The sequence below is a fragment of the Ailuropoda melanoleuca genome, chromosome 7, assembly GCF_002007445.2.
Source record: "Ailuropoda melanoleuca isolate Jingjing chromosome 7, ASM200744v2, whole genome shotgun sequence".
NCBI classification, from domain to species: Eukaryota; Metazoa; Chordata; class Mammalia; order Carnivora; family Ursidae; genus Ailuropoda; species Ailuropoda melanoleuca.
Window position 1 is genome coordinate 124,955,742 of NC_048224.1, and position 21,336 is coordinate 124,977,077.

A 21,336-nucleotide genomic window follows, 5' to 3' on the forward strand; every position below is an offset into this window, starting at 1 on the left:
CCTGTCCTCTCCCCAAATAGCTACAATAGCTTGAGAAGCCCCAGTGGAGAAGACTAGGAATCTGAGGCCAGGAGTCCAGTCTGTTCCTCATAACCTGGCTCAATTGTACTGACCAGACCTCTCAGAACGAAAGGACTTAAAAAGAGAAGCAATTAGAAATTTCAGGCTTCCACCCTCTCGACAGACAAATGAAAAATCCAAATCCCAAGAATGATGTTACATACAACTACTTCCATCCGAGTTTGGAGACCTCCCTTTCTGACCCTCAGGCAAGCTGCTTTTCCACCATGCCAAGTGGATATGGGCCAGGAGAGATCTTATGATTCTCTCACACGACCAATAGGAGTCTGAGGATATCACACCAGCATGTCCATAAAATCCACCGTGCAGCCCGCTTGTGCCTGTACCCACCTTGGTTCACTCCCGCTTTTTACTGAGTTGTTGCCACAGTGAATTTAAAAAAAAACAAAACAAAACAAAAAAAGGCAATGCAGACAATGTGTCCATATGGCTCAGCACACAGAGAAAATGAATCAATGAAACCAGCCTTTCCACTCAAGTGTTAGATTTCACACAAACTATGGATTAGTTTGTTTTCCTAAGCCATGAAACGATGCTTTCCATTTTGATTTCCCGCCTCGATTTATTCTGAGATCGTAGTAAAATGGTAATGGGATGCAACAGTTTAGGGCTCCCTTAGGAGCCCAGAAAGAAGCCAGGAAAGCAGTATTCGTTATTTTGGAAATAGGGCAGCTATTGGATCAAATGTGTAGTGGGTAGTGTCGGTGCCCCAATGAGATGCCCTGTACTGGCCGGTTCTTCCAGACCCATAGCCACACCTTTCTCCCAAAGACCGCCCTGAGTCACAGGAACCATCTGGCTTGAGAAGGAACAAAAGAACACCTCTCTCCCTTTCTATCCCTCTGTGAGGTGGGGGCACCAAGCATGGACTAATGTCTGTCCCTTTGCTTCACGGCGAGATTTACCTGATGGAGCAGTTCACACTCCCAGAGCTCCTTATGGGATCAGGCTAAAACCAGCCTCCGGATGAACCCACACCCATGCTGGNGGGGGCACCAAGCATGGACTAATGTCTGTCCCTTTGCTTCACGGCGAGATTTACCTGATGAAAGAGTTCACACTCCCAGAGCTCCTTATGGGATCAGGCTAAAACCAGCCTCCGGATGAACCCACACCCATGCTGGTTCCATCTGTTTCCTTGTTCTGCCTCTCGCTTCCTTAAAGGTTCCTGCTGAGAATGTACCTTCGAGATACCACTTGTACAAGAATCCCCATCTCAGGCTCTGCTCTTAGGGGATTTGAGCCACAACAGAGTGTAAACAAACTAAAAACTTTTAAATAGCCACTTTTCTTATTACCTTGAATTTTTTGAGCTGTGGCTTGATATGAATTCAGAATAGTTTAGTGATCCTGTTCTTGAAAAAATCAAGAGGAGGTATCTAAATTTCCAGATCCTTTTGAACTATCTTAAGAAGTTTTTATCTCCTGAGTTTGGACTCCTTATTATCTTTGATCACTGACTTCAGATCAAAACTGCTGCTCCATTAGAAAACACGAAGCAATTTCTGAGCATGTGATAATTGCTATTTCCTATCTGATGAGACCATTGTAGAAGTTTCTCTGCAAGAACGTAGCAGCATATCTCAAGTACATGACTATTTTCTTATGCAAATAAAAATACTCTATATTTTAAAATCTATGAATATCGTTACTATGCTATTTAGTGGGAAAATTATTCATCCAAAAGTTTATCCTTTTGGGGAGAAGGGGAGTAGGGGAAGCCTGCTTTATTAATTTGTGATAAATAACAATATGTTTAAAATAACAAACTTGGGAAAATATAATTTTCAATTTTATATTCAAATCATATCAGTTGCATGGGAAATGGAATTTATTAGGGAAAACGCTGTAGCTATTTGCATAATTTTCTGGTGCTGAAACATGAGAAAAATCTGGCTGCATATTACTAGAGCCCGGTTTAACTTTGCTTTCAAATACTCATTCACCAACCTAAGCCTTTTTCTGTCCTCAATCTCTGTGGAGCTCCCATAAAATATGCACTTAAGCTCATGTAAAAATAATGCATTCTTCCATTTTCCTCCAAATCGCTTCACACTCTCATGTGTTAATACATTTAGTTGTCTGTCATCTCCGTTGATAGCTGTTTCTGTTAGAGACTTTATAATGGTGGTGGAGCCGCTGAAATTCCAATCACCGTCTTCAACAATGTTTCATTTCTCTTCATTTTATTCATCCATGTGGCCCAGTCTCTTACCAGTCATTCGACAAATATCTACCAAATGTCTTCTCCTTTTTATTCTATTTCCTCCTAAAATCTTAACAGTACTGCAGGCCCCCTGCCTAATTTGCAAAATTCCCAGAATTAAGTGCCATGGAATCGTTTGCTTTTGGCAAATATGCCTAAATTTGGAATTTTCTGTGGTGTTGAATGAAAGCAGAATCGTTGCTAATCAATCCTAACTTTCATCTTGTGTTGAGGGGACCCAGCATCTACTACCATGTAACCAGAACAAGGCTTTTCTCACGAAAGAAAAAAAGAAAGAAAGAAAGAAAGAGAGAGAGAAAGAAAGAAAGAAAGAAAGAAAGAAAGAAAGAAAGAAAGAAAGAAGAAAGGAAGGAAGGAAGGAAGGAAGNCAAAAAAAGAAAGAAAGAAAGAAAGAAAGAAAGAAAGAAAGAAAGAAAGAAAGACAACATTTTTGTACATGACTAAACAAATATTTATTGTTAGCCAATGGGATTAAAAATGCAGTCCCTACATTCAAAGCGATCAAATTCTAAAAGGGAAGACAAACACAGAAACAAGCAATCCTAATACAATGTGATTAGTACCAGATGTTTGGACAAGAGTCTGGAAGCAGAGAGGGGTGGGGGAAACTTGCCCATCTGCTGTTTGGGAGAGACTGAGGGAGAGGTCAGGGAAGATTTTTAGTTGATGCGGTTTGTAAATTTTAATTGAAAAGGGCAGTTTTAAAAATATTAACCCTGAATTATTTAATTCTCTTATCTATCCTTCCTTAGGTAGCTCTTCTTTTTTGCTAGAGCAAAATTCAAACTATTCCTTCCTTGATGAAGGCCTTTATTTCTCTCATAACTACCTCCCTTCCACATCCACCAACTTAGTAAGGATTAGGTGTGTCCGCCTGTCACAGGAAACCCAAAATAAAAATGGCTTATACGAGATGGAACAGATTTCCCCAGCTGGTGGATTGTAAAATACACCGTTGATCAAAATCTTGTAACACTGGCTTTTCCTTCAGCAGCACCTTCTCTGCCCTATGGCGCTGACGTGAGTTGATACAAAGGCAGTTCTGCTATTCCTAGGGTGCGACTGCAGCCCTCGTTCTCACCGTTGTACTCAGGAGATTTCTGGATGGGCTGTTCAACATTTTTATACTTACATTTGGGTAATCCAGTTCCTACTGAAGGTAAAGAGACTTATGTCAGTTCTGGGTGCTCCCTTTTTGTGGTGGATTTTGGCAAGGGTCTATCCTACTTTGGGTTGGGATTCCAACTCTTGGTTTGTGCCACTGAAGAAATACATTTTGTTCCTTTGTCTGATACTGCCTTTGACCCACACTCAAGAGAAAATACATGTTTAATACATGGTGTTTGTATGTTAGCTGATGTTCAGGAAATTAAGAGGATAACAGGAAGAACTTTCACATAAAAGAAAAGAAAAATGGGTGCAAAACCGGGACCCTGAGAATTAACAATGCCAAAACCAAAAATCTACTTTGGGTTATATTAGGTACCGCAAATGTAGGTGTTTTTCTCCTGATCACCAAACTGTGTAGTATGGATAAGGTCACTCATGTTAAGGGTTGAGTAAATCAATGAGCAACTGAATAATTACCAGTCTTCAGACGTGTAAGGAAATCATGCACCTAGAACATCACACTGCACTTATTAAATTCCTACCTTAATCAATAGCAAAGACATTTACAGCCCCTTAACATGATAAAGGAATATACCAGTGTTAAACACGACTCCCAAAAGAGAGAGACAGAAAGGGGAGAGAGAGAAACTATTTAAATCTCCAGTATTGAACATCTCTGGATGTTTTGCTTACATCCAAAGATATACTTATATCACTAACAAGAAGAATAGTTCTCAAAAGTGTTCTGGACTGATTCAAAATCCAGATAGTAGTTGGTTCTGTGCCTCATATGAACTCAACAGCAGTTTGCGGAATGAAGAGCAAGTGAAAATTTTCGTGAAATCACATGCCTGTCTTTTCATAAGAAAAAAAAAAAGAAAAAACTTAAAGCAGCAAAATGGTAATTTGGATCATTTATTTGGAATTTGGGGGAGAGGTTGAGATGTTCTTTTTTTTGTCCTAAAGAATCATCAGCAGACTATTTTTTTCCAACACTGAAGCCTCCCGCAGCTCAGCATTGTGTTGGCTTCCTCTGGTTCCTAAGATCCTGATTGATCTCCGCTGTCTTGTTTTGATTTAGTAGCTACCAGAATAATCCTAAATGTACATCATCACAGGGCTACGAAGCTCCATAATTATTGAGGAGGTGGGTGCTATTTTTCTTTCCGTACATGTTTAGACATTGTTCTGGGCATTATTTGATGCATGAAGTAGGCTTTGCATAAGGAATACAAAAGCTGTTTTGGTTGTCTTGTCACTCAGTTTTTATCCCTGTAATAAAACAATAGCACAGAATGAATGCCCCCAAACTGAAATGGAACAAAGATGACGGAGGGGGAAAAAAGATCACCAAAACCAAAAATTCACTCACCTTACATAATGTGGTCATTAAATACATCTTGTGAAAATTTCTTTTTGCAATAAAGACAGAATCAAATTTGTTGTAACTTTCCTTAGATGCACGTAAAGATATATGTGCCAAAAATTGTGATCACAGTAAATGAAGAATCTGAGCAAAGAAATTAAACATGTAATTTTAATTTTTCTTAAAGAACCCTCAAATATAATTTCAATGAAACTAGGGGAATGTGGTAATGTACGAGGAAAGAAATACTGCTAAGTTGCTTATACATGTGCAAACTCAAGGGTGCACTTAAGAATCATCCTTACAAATTAAAGCAAAAACTAAAAAAAGTCTCCTTCATATTACTATCTGCACGTAGAAGTATTTTCTAAAATGAGACAAAGGATAACATTTTAGATAACTATCTCTGACTTCATTTTAATAAGTATAGCCTAAGAAATGGCTTGTCCAATTGGATAACATTTCCTATCTTCAAACAACAGAAAACCAAAATAGCAGTAATTAAACCCAAATAAAATGTATTCCTCTTATGTAAATAAAGCCCAGCAGTTAACAGCACAAGGCTGACATGGTAGCTCTCTTCTCAACAGGAACCCAGGATCTGTCTATATTGTTGCTCTCCCATCCTCAACACGGGGACCCAGGGGCCCAAGAGACTGATTAAGCTCAGCCGTCACATCTCCTTTCCGTCTAGAAGAAATAGAAAGCTCAAAGAAGGTCACCCCTACTGTTAAACACACTCCTCAGAAGTTACCCACTTGAATGTAGATGGTCATCACAGGTGACAAGAGAGCCGGGGAAACGTAGTCTTCATTTTAAGCAGCCGTGTGCTTATCTAAAAACTGGGGGTTCTATTACTGAGGAAGCGTAGGATTTAGGAGGGACAGCCCGCAGTCTGTGTCACAGCCACTTGGTCTGAAAATACAGAAATCATTATTTTTCCCATTTTTATCCAACTGACTGGGGTCTTTTAAAGCTTTATTGATGATGATGATGATGGTGATGATGGTGATGATGGTGATGATGGTGATGATGATGGTGATGATGATGGTGATGGTGATGATGATGGTGATGATTACCAGATAGACACAGATCCTTGTAGGGTAAAGGCATGAACTGAACCGTTACTCAATTCAGTTTCAGTTTAAAGAAGAAAACAAATCGAAATACTGTGTGACAAGGTCTGAACCATAGCATTCTTTTTTTTTCTTTTATTTACTTACACCTAAACTTTCCAAAATCAAACATTTAGTTTTGTCATCTCGAGAGGTTCAGTTTCATCAGGATTAAATGCTGTATAAAGGGTTCTTTGGCTTCTAGTTATCCCATTCACTTATTCACTCTCTCATTTATCAGCTCATGACATCCACTAATTTGAAAATTTCACTCTGAAATGTGTATGTTCCACTTTGTGATAGTACAGAGTTCATCACCAAATATATTTTCAAGACCAATGAAAGATGTAACAAAAAAATTAAGGCTCATGTTATGATTTCATTGGAAAATTTATTTTGAACAAAGATGGAGTAGAGTCACTGCAACCCTTAGGGTGGGTATGTAGAAAATAAGAAATGATGAAAATACAGGGATAAGTAAAGAGAGATATGGGTGACTTTAGAATAACTTTAGAATTCAGATGTATTTCCAAATATGGCAGATAGCAGGAAAATGAAGACCAATGTTAAACAATTGATCATCTGCCTGTCTAAACAACTAATATACTTTAAATACTTTTCCTTTTATAATATTAGAACCTGTTAATTGTAGCAATATCTACAGAGGAGTGTAAAGAATTAAAAAAATTATTATTCAGCATTCTGTCACCCAGGGGAAAAGATACAAACTACCGTTAATATGTTGTGTGCTATTTTAGTAATCTGCCTACATTTACAATTGTGTGTATTTTCTCATTGGGTTAATATTTTACACACTGCATTGCAAATCACCTACTCTTTTGCAAATTACTTTTTTTTCAATTAACATGAGAAAATGCTTGAAATATAGTACTAAGTTATCTTGTAAAGCATGACTTGAATGGTTGAGTAATATTTGCTCATGTGTTTTTTCCATTATTTAACCAGTTTGATATTGGAAAAGCTGTGTGTATTTAGAATGCATGCACTGTAGCAGACTGTCCAATGCTTTAATCCTGATGACATCTTTTCTTTAAGTAATTTGATACCAAATTTAACCTTTAGTTTCCTCATTTATGAAATAGGATGAATATTAGTGCCTACCTCGTAAGTGTATGACAAGGATCAAAAGAGGGGCGGAATTCATAGTAAGGACTCAATACCTAATAACAAGTTTTAGGGGACATTAGAATATTTCTAATTTTCTGTTACCCTAAACAGCTGTTGACCCAGAACATGGTTGAATAAGGTATAAATGACCATTTTGTTCAATCATACCTACCTGCATTCAGTCCCTCATTTAAGAAATGTTTATGGGGCAGTTTCCACTTGCCACGTACTCTTCAACTTTATAATGAGCCTCCTTAGTGTGAGCCTTATAAGAACCAGTTCTTATAGTTTTGTCTAACTTCTAGCCGCAATTATTATAATTTTAACTATTGAAGTAAATATTATTTAGAACATCTAGTAAAGATTCTGTGAGACGATAAGAGTCTAGGAGAGTAAAAGTGATTTTAAATTTGACTAGCACTATGAAAATAGTCTTTCCACAGAGATTTCCCAATATTCAAATTTGTGTTTTGATCATTCAGATGAAATAAGTGTCACTTTCCTACCTTTAGGGGCAAAATCAGTAGAATGAAAGTGTCACTTTCAAAGCTGTTTCTGTACAGCCTTAATGCTTTGGAGCTTAAACACTATGCAGCCCTTACTCACTTTTACTCATTGTCTGTTGGAAAGCGCTGTCATGGTAAAGGAGTCAGCAGTAGTACATTTATTCTCTGCTTTTTTGGTTGTGTGTGTGTGTGTGTGTGTGTTCTGTTTTGTTTCATTCTTGTTTAGAAACAGGTTCTTTAGAAAATATGCTGAGATCTGGGGCGCCTGGGTGGCTCAGTCGTTAAGCGCCTGCCTTCGGCTCAGGGCGTGATTCCGGCGTTCTGGGATCGAGCCCCACATCAGGCTCCTCCACTATGAGCCTGCTTCTTCCTCTCCCACTCCCCCTGCTTGTCTTCCCTCTCTCGCTGGCTGTCTCTATCTCTGTCGAATGAATAAATAAAATCTTTAAAAAAAAAAAAAAGAGAGAAAAGAAAAAGAAAATATGCTGAGATCTGACCAGATCTCAGGAGGTGGAATGTTAATAATAAATAAAAGGAGTTCAGAGTGGTTGTCACAGTCCCATCCACAAAGGGTCAAACCCTCCTCCTGCCTCTTATCCTGCTCTTCCCAAGCCTCTTCCACATGGAAAAGAGGTCTTCCTAATTCTCAGATCCCTCCCATGACTCTCTTCTGGGCATCCCCCTCTCTGCCATCTTCACTGCCCCTCTAACTGATTCCAAAATCTGACTTGGGGCTCATGATTACTAAGGGGGGTTTTCAAAAATATAGATCCCTGAATTCCTACCAGAAACATGAAATCAGAAATATCTGTATGCAGGACTTGGGGACTGTTATTTTTCACACGCTCTCTTGATGATTCTGATGCAGGACCAAAGACTGGCCTTGGGAAACTCTTGGCCTAGGTCAGGGTCTGTGATGTGCCTCACCCGCCACACCACGCTCCGGTGTGGCGTCCCTCCCTGACCTGTTGCTCTCTCTACCTCCCTCTACCTCATCTGTTTGTATCCCAGGCCCCTTTGTACGCCACATCCCAGCCTCAGTAATGACAAAGGACATTTATCAAGTGTTCTTTTGTGATAGGCCTTCTATATAGAAGTACTAAAGCAGCTAATATATTTAATGCATAACATTTAATGACACATAGATGATGTGTTAGAACCATGTCTGACACATAGAAAGCATATAATGAATGTTAATGAATTATATCTGTAATTAAATATTAAAGGTAGATCATGGTATATGTTATTTTTTTCCAGCTTTATTGAAATATAATCAACATGGCACATCGTGTAAATTTAAGGTCTAAAACCTGTATATTTGATGTTCATATATGTTTTGAAATGTTTACCAACATGGTAAGTTAACATATCTGTCACCTCACGTGATGACCATTTTTGTGTGTATGGTGAGAACATGTAAGGTTTACTCTCTTAATACTTTCAAGTACACAATGTAATATTGTTACTTATTGTCACTGTGTTGTATATTAGACCCCAGATCTCTTTCGCCTTTTGACTAGAAGTTTGTACCCTCTGAACAACCTATCTCCATTTCTCAAAACCCCTGCCCCTGGTAATAATCAATCAACTCTCTGTTTCTATGAGTTTGGCTTTTTTTATATTCCACATATAAGTGAGATCATACAGTATTTGTCTTCCTCTAACTTCTTTCACTCAACATACGCCCTCAAGTCTCAAATGGCAGGATTTCTTCCTTTTTCATGGCTGAAAAATTATATACGCATTTTCTTTATCCTCTCATCCATTGGTAGACATGTAGGGTGGTTCCATGTCTCGGACATTGTAAATAATGCTGCAGTGAACACGGGGGTGTGACAGAGCGCAGATATGTCTTCGAGATAGTGATTTTATTTCCTTTGGATATATTCCCAGATGTGGGATTGTTGGATCATAGGGTAGCTCTGTTTTTAAAATTTTTTGAGGAAACTTCATATTGTTTTCCACGGTGGCTGCACCAATTTACTTCCCCACCAACAGTGCACAAGGTTCCCCTTTTCTCGAAGTCATCGCCCATACCTATCTCTTGTCTTTTTTATCTTAATGACATGTATTATTTTAGTTAATCCTCATAGCAACACTGTGACGTAGATCCCATTATTTCCCCCATATAATAGAGTAGGAAACTGAGGCCCTATTCATAGAAATAGAAAAGTGTAACCCAGTTATGGACATTTGTAATTTCTTGAATGTGCCACAGTATCTCTCACATTGGTGAGGAAGGTGAGAAGATTGATGTGCTGTATTCTCCAGCCCTAGCTCCCTGACAAACGTTCTCCTGTGTAGTCCCTATTCACACGTGTTGGTTGTCATTGTCTGTTTTACCCATTGGTTTTGCCACCTGGATTTTAAATTTCTTGAGCTCAGGGATCATGTTTTATTGATGACTGCATTGCCAGGACCTACACAGAGTCTGACACATGGCTAGCGTCCAGCAGCTGGTAAATAAGAAAAGAAGGAAAATACTTTGCCAACCACTGCCGTGCACCTGGTGATAACTAGTGGGATCTCAGCCATGAGATTTCAGAACTAACCTCCAGAGCAAGGATAACAAAAAAGAGAGATTGAGTTCTCGCGAGAACTCCAGTCATTTGGTGGCTTTCTAGAGCACAGTGGTGAGAAGGATTCTGAGTTAAAGTGTAGGCTCAGGGCCAGAACCATCACACACATCACTTATGGTATTGGGAGGAGGAACATGGAGATATATATGATGTGTAACTGTCATCCTTTTATGGTTAGACTGAAAATCAGTAATAACACGAGACTGGATGGTAAGTGAATTTAGACAAAACAACACAGCGGTGCTCACTAGGCTTCTTTAGACCGTACTTTATGAGGAGGCCGTTGAGTTAGACTCAGACTTTCATATGTGTTTGGTGCCATTCCTAAATGAAATGGAATTTGAAGCACATAAATACTAAAGATCGGTTTTCCACAGTTTAACTAAACTTTAAATATCTTCCTTTCTTTATTTACTATGTGAAAACAAATAATATGGAAGAGAAAGGGGCTAAGTAAATGTAAAAAGCATAGCTTTGAAAGACACACACACACACACACACAACGAACTTCTATCTCAAGAAAGTATAGATGATCATCTTCAAACACATCACAGAAAATGTGCCTGGGGGCGCAGGGGTGGCTCAGTCGTTAAGCGTCTGTCTTCTGCTCGGCGTGATCTTGGCGTCCTGGGATCGAGCCCCACATCAGGCTTCTCCGCGATGAGCCTGCTTCTTCCTCTCCCACTCCCCCTGCTTTTGTTCCCTCTCTCTCTGGCTTTCTCTCTCTCTGTCGAATAAATAAATAAAATCTTTAAAAAAAAAAAGAAAAGAAAATGTGCTTGACGCTATCATTGACAAAAGGTAGTAATCATTCTACTGCCCACTGAATCCTAGAGCCATTTCATTAATTAAGAACACGCTTCAGTTATGTTATTTAGGAACAAAAAATAAGTCTAACCTAATAATGTTAGAAGAATGGTAGTGTCTGCCTCTTTCTAGAATTTAGTTTCTTCTCAGTGCTTATCTTCATATACAGTGATATTTGATATTTCCACAGGAGCAAAGAAAGAAATTGCTATTTTTTGATGAAACATTGTGACTTTCAAGGCCTGCTTGTGTGTGAATTAGGCCAAGCCTTTGGGGACACATCTAGGGTAATATTTCATAAGGACAAAATGTAGAATTGGGAGGAAAACATAAAATTTGAAATTCTGTGTAATATCAGAGGAGGCAGTATGTACATATCTTTCATAAGTGGCAATGTGGCCTATGTTATCTTGTTAGTATAGAAACCATAAATATATGACAACTCAAATTGCTCCATTGATTCTTTTTTCTTCTTTAGTAAAATCAGAGTGGACACAAAAGGCGGAAAGATGGGAGCATTAGCATGAACATCTCAGCTAAGCTTTCTTAAACACTCAGTGTAGTAGTGAAAAGTCGCAAATCAAATATCACATTTTATATACTAAATGGGAACTACATAATGAAATTATTATAAAATGGTTTTAGCTTATTTTCCCAGTTAATTTATGAAATATTGCTTAGGACGAAGAAATACACACATACAAACAAGAAATGCCAGTAACCGGCAATACAAATTTATCTCATATCAGGTCAAAGTACTTTATCCCCAGTATCTTTAACTGTTAACAAAAGACCACAACCAGTGTTTTCTGTACCACAACATGTGTCTCCCACTTGAAACTAGACATTCAACAGAAATTATTTTGTAACTTATGAAAGGTTTTTCCAATTGTGTATCCACAAGCTCTTCCTTCCTTCTGAATTCCAAGCGTGTCCTCTTAAAGTCTACTCACGTGTGATTTATAGGAAGATCTGTCACATATCCTTATGTAATTCTAAAGTGGTCGTTAGCTTCTAGGGAGTGCTTCCAAGGTTATAATGTAATTGTGAAGATACGGAACTGTAGGTGTCAGAGCACTTTTCAAAACACAGGAGGTGGAAGAGGAAAGCAAGGGCCTTCACTCAAGTGTGCCCTTGAGTTGTGTCAAGTTAAGTTGCCTCAATAAATCACCACCACCCATCATTTACGGGATAACGGATGCCTGGGTGTGTTCAATGATGTCACATCACTCTTGATCAAGTTTAGACTTTAGAATGGACAATGGTTTTAATTTCCTAAGTCTGAAGGTTTAAAAAAAATACTTTCTGTGTACATCTGTCCTGGAGCTAGCTTTGTATATTTCCATAAAACATGCACAGATCAATATACACATATACAATCATATTTATTTGGTATCTATAGACATATATCTAGTATTTTTACACAGGTATTCCACTTATGTATACATACATAGTTCACATAATTTATATTATATAGTATATGTATTTATATGTAAATATATTTGGTTTATATATGTGGGTGTATGTATATATATGTGTATGTGATAAATTTTTGCTTTTCACAGTTCCTGTATAAGACCAACAAACTTAATTTCATAAGTTTCGGTTTGATGTAGCATGTATTTGTTTAAGATTAATGTTAATTATTAAAACTACGATCTGCTATGCAAACTTATAAGGTGTGAAAGAACACATCTTTTCAGTGAAATAGAAGGGTACAGGTTGTTCCTTCACAGAAAAGTATAGCTTTTCTGATTGGATGAATTTAATTGTGAGCCTTTTCATAAAGGCAGTGCTTTTTTTATATGTTTTTTTCTCCAGCTTTGTTGAGGTGTAATTGCGAAATAAAATTGCGTATATTTAAAGTGTACAAGGTGACAAATTGAGGTACATTTTATATGATTTAAAAAATAATTTTACATAACATGTTTTCTTTGGTGCTGTCCCCATCAAAAGCAATGAAAGTAGTTTGTTTGATATCCTAACAGAATATTTTCCTTGCTTTTATTTTTAACCTGTGGTTGTACTCAAGGTTAATTCAAGGTATCAGGAAGGTGTGACTGTGACAAGAGGTAGTGATGACAGGGGCAAATTAATGCAAGATCAGTGGCCTGGATATTGATTCTTATCGTGGGATCTTGGTGAAATGAAGTCATTTTTTAATTAGACTTTTAGTTACAATAATAAATGATGCTCAGAATAGACTGTCTGTAGCTTTGATATTGGCAGTTTCATCACCACTTGTGAACTGAAAAGGACAGTGAATAGGAAATTTAGAGAAATGGTAGAATCATAATACACCCATAGGAAAATCATATGTGCTAAGCTTCTTTTCCTGTGTAAGGTATACAAATAGTTTGTCTGTGAACTCATCAGCTCTCAGAACCCCTTGGTGAATAGAAAGATGTCTTGTTGATCATTCTACAGAATTCTCGTGAAGATTATCACATCTGATTTCTTTCTGATGGAAACAACTTAGTGAAGTTAACCCTGGTTTTGGAGCAATTTCATAAGATCTTGGCGCTCAGAAATGGTATTATGTTAAATCCCTTCCTTACCCATGCTTTCTAAATGGCTGAGTCCGAGAGCTAATGGTGAAACTTCTCACCTGCAGTGTGGCGCACAAAACAAATACTCCAGCTGTGTGGAAGCTACCTGTGCTGACGCAGTAGACATATTTGGATCTGATTCTTTCTTGCAGGTCCATTGTTGCAAAAATAACAAAAAAATAACAATAACAAAAAATTCCAATTCATGGGAATTCTTACTTTTTTCAAATAATTTGTTTTCTTTCTTACTCGATCAAATATAAAAATAAACATGTCTCTCTACTGAAATTTCTGGTTTCAATTTACTTTGCTCCTGAAACACCACCACTGTGCTTTGTGTGAATCAGTGATATGAAGGTTCGGTTGGATAGCTATTTTTTAAATAATTGACACTGTTTTTCATAAAAATCAAATATAGCTATTACTCGATTAATAATATGAGGTTAACAAAATTGCCAACATTTCTAAAGAATACCCTCTACATGGACCTATTTACTTTATTCTAAATATTGACTAAATTCAAAGTTAGATAAACCATCTTATGTTGTTTCCCTGATAAAAATGCGTGCTGTTTCTTCATTTTACTTGAAGAGTCACAGCGGCCTGGTACAGTAAAAACAAAATGTTTGTATTTACAAGGTAGAGAAAAAGCAATTAGGGCATCAATTTTAAAAATATTCTCAGGGGAGATTTTATTTTTTTCAAGTTAACAAAAATAAATTATCAGTTTTCAAAGAATAATTTCAAAATCATATTCCTGTTTTCTTCTTTAAAAATTAAAATTTTTCAGGTAAGTAAGTGCATGAACTTAATCTATCCTCTAGGTTAACTTTTTATATTCTTGGTGAAATGTAAGCCAATGTGATAACCTCTTACTCGGAATTTAATTGCATGTTCAGGAATATTTACTTAAAAAAAAAACTACACCATTGTCTCATAATTGGTTTTCTCTTGACTAGTTAATTTAATATTTCTTTAAGTTTTGCTGGTTTTTTTTTCAAAATTATGGCATTGTGGATTGATGATAGAGCACATTTTTGTCCTAGCCTTGTTAATCCAGTTAACCATTTTTTTTCCCACAAAACAGGTTGAGAATCATTGCTAATTCTAAACAAGGGACTTTGACTGTATTTTACTTTATTCTTTAGATCTGGGGAGGTGGAAATCAGTGTTTGCCACTCACTAACAGCTCACAGCCCAGCACAGAAGCACAGACACTTTACAGTGAAGGCGTCATAGCAATGACCAGAGATACTAGTTCTGGAAGGATGACACCAATCATGTCTGTTGATGGTCTTTAAGTTAAAGAAGCAAGTGTTTCTCATGTACAGAGTGGTGGTTTTATTTCCCCAATCTGCATTTCATTGATAATTTTAGTATGGTACCCACTGTTATTTTTCAATGAACATACCCATTCATTTACTCACTCCTTTACCATGTACTCATCAAACATACACTACAGGTCAAGTTATAAACTATGCTGAGAATTCAGTGGGATAGAAGATAGGTGTGAATATGTTCAGACAAAACTTACACGTCAGGGGTTCTGTAATGTAGGTCTTACTTTGCAATAGGGAAACAACCTGTGGGGCTTTCAGTGGAAACACCTATTGTATACCTTTTCTGGCCTGATTCTAGTTCCTTGGATGAGGAGTTTGATATAAATGTTAATTTCTCATTTTTTGAAGTATTATAATGGCAACAAAGCCTCTCCTGGTACGGCTGCTGCTGACAGCGGCCCTTTCCACATTGAACCCCGTGCTCCAGCTTTTCTTAATTGCTTGCAATTCCCATTAAGTTCATTGCCTCAGCTCCTCCGATTCTTTTCATACATTAAGTATGATTAACCTGGTGTTTGTGAAAATTTGTTTTTAATTGTTCCTGGCACCAGTGAGCAAACAGGAATGATATTGGAGCTTAGTGTTCAGTGATGACAGAAGTTTATCAAATAATCTGGGGTGCCTAGGAGGCTCAGTCAGTTACGTGTCTGCCTTCGGCTCAGGTCATGATCTCAGGGTGCTGGGATGGAGTCCCTCATCAGGCTCCCTGCTCAGTGGGGGGTCTGTTTCTCCCTCTCCCTCTGCCCCTCCCTGCCCCACTCGTGCTCTCTTTCTCTCTCTCTCTCTTTTTCTGTCTCTCACTCAAATAAATAAAATCTTAAAAAAGAAGTTTATCAAATAATCATACACATGTATGTTTTTTTCGACTGTAATTACATAGTGATGGTATGAGAATCATTGGAATTTTAAATTAAAAAATATTTTCCTCCAACTTCATATCAGTATTTCCTGAATATTTTCCATGGACCTCATAAAAATTAACTTGGCAGTAGCCACTGGTAATACAAGGTAGAAAAACTACTGTCAACAGTATTCCATTGTGCATATATACACCACATCTTCTTTATCCATTCATCTAACAATGGACACTTGGATTTCTTTCATAATTTGGCTATTGTAAATAATGCTGCAATGAACATTGGGGTGCCTATATCTTTCTGAATTAGCATTTTCATATCCTTTGGGCAAATACCCAGTAGGGGAATTACTGAATCATATAGTAATTCTATTTTTAAGTTTTTGAAGAACTTCCATACCGCTTTCCACAGTGGTCACCCCAGTTTACACTCCCACCAACAGTGCATAAGCGTTCATCATAGTAATGACATAGCGTCCTTCTTTGTCTCTTGTTACAGTCTGTTTTAATGTCTATTCTGTCTGATGTAAGTACTACTATCAGGCTTTGTCTTTGCTCCCATTCTCATGATAAATGTTTTTCCATCCCTTCAGTTTCAATCTGCATGTGTCTTTAGTTCTCAAGTGAGTTTCTTGTAGGCAGTATATAGATGAGGCTTGTGTTCTTATCCATTCAGTCATTCTGTCTTTTGATTGGATCATTTAGTCCACTTTCATCCAAAGTAATTATTGATTAAAAAAATAATTATTGATAGGTATGTACGTATTGCCATTTTGTTACTTCTTTTATGGTTGTTTTTGTAGTTCTTCTCTGTTCCCTCCTTCTCTTTCTCTCTTCTCTTGAGGTTTTATGGCTTTCTTTAGTGATATACTTTCATCATTTTCTCTTTATTCTTTGCATATCTATTACTGGTTTTTTATTTGTGGTTACCATTAGGTTTATATATAACATCATATGCATAAAGCAGTCTATATTAAGTTTCTGACTGCTTAACTTTGAACCCATTCTAAAAGCACTATGTTTTTAACTCCCCCCCCCACTTTTAGGTATATGGTGTCCTGCTTTATATCCTTTTATTTTTTTAACCCCTTGACTGATTTTTATAGACATTCTTGATTTTACTGCTTTTGTGCTTTCTACTTTCCTTACTCCTGCTTATTGTCTTTTCTTTCCACTCAAAGAATCCCCTTTAACATTTCTTATAAGGATGGTTTAGTGCTGATGAATTCCTTTAACTTTTGTTGTCTGAGAAACTCTATTTCTCCTATGCTGAATGATAGCCTTGCTGTATAGACTATTCTTGGCTACAAGGTGTTTTTTTTATTTGTTCATTTTATTTATTTATTTATTTATTTATTTATTTATTTATTTTTGCTTTTAGCACTTTGAGTGTACCATGTTACTAGTTTTTGGCCTGCAAAATTTCTGCTGCAAAATCAGCAGATTGCCTTATGGGGTTTCCCTTGTATGTAACTGTTTTCTTGGATTTTTATGGTTCCAGGTCTCACACTTAGGTCTTTAATCCGTTTTGAGTTTATTTTTGTGTATGGTGTAAGAAAAGTGGTCCAATTTCTTTCTTTTGAATGTATTTGTCCAGTTTTTCCAACACCATTTGTTGAAGAGACTTTTTCCCATTGCATATTCTTGCCTCCTTTGTCAGAGGTTAAATGGCCATATAATTGCAGGTTTATTTCTTGGTTTCTCTTCTGTCCCACTGACCTATGTGTCTGTATCTGTGCTAGTACCATACTGTTTGAATACTACAACTTTGTAGTGTAGCTTTTCTTTCTCTACAGTAAAGATGATAGTAAAACATAGGAAATTAAGAGGTGATGAGGTTTGAGTGTTTATTCTTTGTTTTTGATGTAATTTACTTAATTGTAATTTTACATACTTTAATTTTAATAACTCATTCTCCAAATTCCCAGGAACTTAACACTGTCTCTTGGAAATTGATGCAAGGTAACTGTGGCACACTGCTACATAACCAGGAGTGTGCCCTGTCCCTCCCCAAAAAAAGCTTTAAGCCAAAGCCCATGGCTCACATGTCTTCACTACTTCCCTCTGCTATCAGAGCTGAAATGTTCCAGATAGAGGCCACTGCATCATCCCTGGTCCCAGGCTGAGGACAGCATGAAACAGACAGAGAGAAAGTAATACATTTTTTTTGTTGTAAGTCAAGGAAACTTTGGGGTCAGTTTTTACCTTGGTGTTACTCTAGCTATCCAGAGTACAAACTCAGGCTGTATAACTTACAAGATTATGTGAATAAACCTTAATTCCCCTGGTAAATGGATTATGTTAGAGATTTTCCCACATAGCTGAGTGAAGCATTACCTCCTGAAGTTTGGAAGAATAAATAGCAGGAAAAAAAATTTATAGATTATTGATGTATATTAAGTGGCGAGGCAGTAAAGCTCAATTTTCTCACAAATTGCCAATCAAGTTGATTTTTCTTCATCTGGCAATCTGTCTAAAATCCTAATATATTTTTTGTTCACAGAAATATGGGAATCTACAAATTAATGATTTCTTCTCTGATGATCATTGTGTAGACATTGCATACTTCCCTGCCTGTCTGTTTTTCCTCCTTCAGTTTCCTACTTTTTCAATACCTTATTATACATATTTCTCTCTGGAGCTCCTACAAACTCTTCCAGGAAGCCCCAAACTAGATGCATAGATAGTAAGTTCCATTAAATCAGGGATCCTACCCATTTTGCTCACTACTATATTCTCAGTGCTTGGCAAATAACTGGTGCTTAATTATGTTTGCTAAATAAACTCCTGAAAATAAGACACTTTTGAAATCCATTTACACTCTGATGTATGAGCTGCTATATTTGTTCTTCTATCTTACATTGAAGGGATTTGTGAATGTGTGTTAGCATAAACCATAAGCCCCTTGAGGGCAGTAGCACTGCCATCTTTCTGTATAAAACCAATGCAATGTTTAGCACTCATAGCAGGAATTGAATAAATATTTCTTTTATTTGAACATTTTCTAAACCTCTGTCTCTAGCAATGAGATGTTTCCCCATGAATATAAATCATATTCAGAGTCAGACAGTTGGGGCTGAGGGCTTAGGAGTGACAACAAGACTAAGGAAAGGTGTTTTGCTGATGATGGTGTATCATCATAAAATGTATACAGAATAGGCCTGGTAGAAACTTAAAAGGGTACATGAATTCAGTTATCACAATAAAGATAATCACTTTGCATTTACATAGCACTTTGCAGCAAAATGAATTTCAAAGCAATTTGCCAAACATTTTTACAAAGGATCACTTGGCTGAGTCCCAAAGAGTGTCTTCTGGGTAGGACCCTGCAGCTGTTCACAGACTACATCTAGACACCAAAGAGCTGGCTTACTCAGCTGTGCAGGGGAGACAGGCTTATGAGAAGCTGCCAAGGGACTGGCACAGCTCTTCTCTGAGGATGCCTGGTCCTACTCCATGGTGGGGTCTTGTCTCCCTCAGGAAATGCTGCCATTTCTAAGAAACAACATGGGAAAAGTGTTTCTAAACTTTTTAAAACAAGCACATTACCCAGTTTAGGAAGAAGAAATAGGCAGAGTAATTGATTTAGTACCCAGAGGACAAACTAAGTCATTATAATTCAATCCAGCAAACATTTATTGAACACCTCAGGCAAGTCACTTAAACTCACTGAGCCTCAGTTTCCTTACTTGAAAAGTTCTTTCCTCAGAGGTTATTATGAGGATTAAATGAGTGTAAATTAAATGAAGAATGAGTGTGAAGTATTTAGCATAGAGCACCCCACATGCCACACATCCCTTTTACCCGGGATTACTTTTATTATCATCACTGATTCTATATATTAAATATCACTGTGTGTAATTTGAAAAAGATAATTAGATTTTTTTCTTAGAAATAGTATCTCTTTTACATTTTTATGATTATAAATATCTTCCACGATGCCTTCTTAGTATTATTTTACAAATTCAAGAATTGTTCAAAATCAATCTTACAACATCATGTATGCTCTAAAATCTTACAAAAATGTGGGCCTTTTTTGATGTTATATGTAGGATTCTAGTTATAATCTAATGAATAAGAAGTATGACCATATTTAATCAGATCTAGCTAAATGCCATACCACTCTCTAAATTGTGCATTTCAGGATACAATGAGAACCCCCAGAAAAATCAAAACAGGACCAAATAAGTGCTAGATTCAAAAGTAATATGCTATATATATGAATGAAAAAACAGATGAATTTATTCAAAACTATACTTTAGTAAATCAAAGTCAGTGAACTGTCAAAGAGAAATTGAAGCCCATAGAGTTAAACAGGCATGGAAGATTTTATAAGACTATTGCAATAGGGGAGTGAGACTATTGCAGTACCCAGAAAACATGGAACTCAACTCCACAGAAATAAAAGGCAGAAATAAAAAACACTGAGGTGAACTATTGGAAAAGTACTGGAGGGGGTTGGGGGCAGGTTGGTCAATGTGATCAGGCCATTTCTCTTTGCTAATTGGTGCTTATTGAAGATAGGCTCCTGCTCTTTCATAAGGAACAGGAGACAGGGATCCTATCTTTTTGTTGATTCCTTTTAAAGGGACGGCTCAGGTCCTTGAGAAAGATATTCTTGGATTGCAAAACTGACAAAAGGCTAGGAGAAGTTTTATACCTCAAAAGGATAGAGAAAGGATTTGTAATCACACGTTTTCTAAAGTAAATGCTGTAACAAAAGGGAGTTCAGGGAATAAGAAGAAGAAAGCTTTCTAAAGTTTAGTCAAGCTGAAGGGAACATTAAATTCATCTTGGTCAACAGCCTCCCATGAAACTCGGTCAGCTCTGTTCTCCAGAATTGCCTTAATGCAGTGAACAGGGGTCAAAGCATGTTAGCCAAAGGATATTAAGTTTTTTTTTTTCTCTATGTCTACTGATCATGCAGCTAAGGAAAAGAACGTGACAAATCATTGTATTGGCAGAAGTGACTAGTTGGAGTATCTCAGTATTCACTAGATTTATCTAAATTTAAAACTTCCTCATTACAAATGAATTATCAATATAAGAGAAATTGATACAAAGCAAGGTGAAATACAGCATAAAATGCTTAAGAACCCAAAATTCCCTTGATGATTTTTATGAGTTCCATGTTTCCATGTAGAAGTGGGAATAAAGTTCAGAAGGGGAATAAATTCTCACTGTCACAAAATAAGCAAAGACATAGCAAATCTTAAAATTTTAGCAGAAGATTTTTGTAATTTTTAACAATTAATGGAGATCTGCATGGGGCACATAGATCTCAAAGGTACTTTGTAGAGTTCGACCCCAAGAGTTATCTCGATTGAGGCTGAACAGAATCTGCTGAAGCCTGGAAAAGGGAAAAGGCCAATTGCAGAGGGCTTTAATTTTTTCTAAATGGCTTTGCAAAGCACTCAAGAGAAGTCATTTTCATTGGACATTTGGTGCGATGCTGCTATTGTTTCAGAATCAGATAGCTAAAGAAATCAGCAGTAACACAGTGATCTTGAAAGAGGCAAAAATTGATGAAAGGAAAGTGAATAATTCACATCTAGCTGGAAACAAAAATAGTCTGAAGCCACAGCCAACTAAGCCACGTGCTCTTTTTCCAGTGTTGGCAACCATGGTCAATAACTAGTCACAGCTAAGAAAGCAGCGTGTGCTTTCTCCGA

The 21,336-nt window shown here is 37.1% G+C and overlaps 1 protein-coding gene and 1 long non-coding RNA gene across 2 annotated transcripts in view; one reads left to right on the forward strand and one right to left on the reverse strand.

Annotated features, from left to right (window-relative positions):
- Positions 1 to 21,336, forward strand: part of GPC6 (glypican 6) — a 1,108,844-nt gene that overhangs the window by 716,156 nt on the left and 371,352 nt on the right. The gene's annotated exons all lie outside the window — the stretch shown is intronic.
- LOC117803118 lies at positions 4,450 to 5,693 on the reverse strand. The gene is made up of 3 exons (XR_004626786.1): positions 5,543 to 5,693; positions 4,791 to 4,928; positions 4,450 to 4,690 (listed from the first exon to the last, which is right to left on the reverse strand). It is a non-coding gene; the product is annotated as an uncharacterized LOC117803118 (long non-coding RNA).